This window comes from Echinops telfairi, unplaced genomic scaffold (assembly GCF_000313985.2).
Source record: "Echinops telfairi isolate 266 unplaced genomic scaffold, ASM31398v2 ScPeMD7_12;HRSCAF=54, whole genome shotgun sequence".
In the NCBI taxonomy this organism is placed as follows: domain Eukaryota; kingdom Metazoa; phylum Chordata; class Mammalia; order Afrosoricida; family Tenrecidae; genus Echinops; species Echinops telfairi.
In genome coordinates this window covers 3,994,489-3,996,104 of record NW_022103909.1, presented here as the reverse complement: position 1 = coordinate 3,996,104, position 1,616 = coordinate 3,994,489, and positions in this window count along the sequence as shown.

Here is a 1,616-nt window from a genome sequence, read left to right as displayed (position 1 = left end):
TTTCTTTTTAAAGTGTTTGCTCCCCCCACTCTGTAATGAGAGCCAGTAAATAACTGACTGGGAATAAGCTTGCATTCTGCACCAGGGACCAAGGCTCAACACACTTTAACTGACTGAAGGTGGTAACTAGCGCAAAAAATATATATAGTCCAAATAAATGCTTTAAATGGACATCATTATATGCCCAAGTCCTAGGCATACAGTAGGCACTCCATAACTATTTGAATGTAAAAGTACAAATACCTAGACATGCAATTACTACTAAAAGTACTCTCATATAATAGATTAGGAATGAAATATTCTAATTTCAGCCCTTGTCCTGATGTACCTTAGTCTGTGTCACCTGAGTCACCTTCCATATATTATAATTTATTCAGTTATCCTTTCGTTGGCTCATTCGCTCAGCATTGACTGGTCACATCTGTGTGTCCAGCAGGTGTTAGTGTTGGAGCTACAGAAGTGGACAAGACCCAGCTCTATCTTTGAGGCATGCACAGCCTGGCTTGTGGACCCTGTCTACCTCTACATCCATCTACCGCTCATTGGATGATCCTTTCACTCCTTGCGTGACTCACAAATCATTTACAAGTAACTTGTTCATCCTCAGAAACGTGTGAACTTCTCAAGGCTCCGAGGGCTGTAAAGGTTAAATTGGGAGGCTGAGTCAGGACTCTAGCCTGGCTTCCTTACCCCTGATCTGGGTCCATCTCCCTCTCTCTTTTCTTCCCTCCATTCTTTCCTCTTCTCTCCTTCATTTTTAAATTTTCTCCTTTTCTCTCCTTTAAAAAAGTATTTATCTAATAAAAGTCAAGTTTGTGTAGTATTTTCATTATCGATGGCATTTTCATTTGCTCACAAACTGTCATGTCCTCCGATCATAGGAATCTTGAACTTGCCCATTCAGAGCACGCTGGCTCACATCCAGTTGTAAATGTAGTGTCTCTGGACTAAGCATGCTGTCCATTCAGGAGCTGTGTTTCCACCTTCTTCCTCTCGCCTCCCTTCTGGGGATCTACGTTATGTGTTGTCCTTGCTTCTAATTGGTGGTCCCTGGTTTTCTTTTGTGTTGGCTTCTGCTAAGATGCTTAGTCATCAGTGGTCTCTTTCCATAGGCCTCTGGGCCTGTTCTGGGTCTCCCTGCAGTAGCTATGTTCCTGTGAACCCCGCATGGACCTCAGAACCCTCCAGGTCTTGTAGAAACACCCTGACAGGTCTCAGAGAGAGGCGCTGCTCCGCCCCCCACTCCTTTCCCGGCAGCTTCTGCTCCAAAGAAGCCCCGCTCTGAAAGCCAGTGCCGTGAGCAATGAGAAAAGTCAGAGAAATGGTCCCGTTGTCCTGCATGAAGGATGACCCCTGAGCACAGAGCAGGTGTGCTAGTTCCTAACCGATCCCCTGTGACTTAGTGACGAGGTCATTACTGCCCCTTTCCTGGACTCTCTCCATTTCCAGTGTATAAAATTCCCCTCCTTTCTTCGTCGGGAGACCGATCCTTGTCACGCTGGAGCCCCTGTCTCCTTGATTATCATATTCAATACATCCCTTGTTCTTCCCTCCCCTGCATCTGTCTAGTGAGTGGGCTTATTCGCAGCAGGCCACTGGATCACCGCTTTACATGA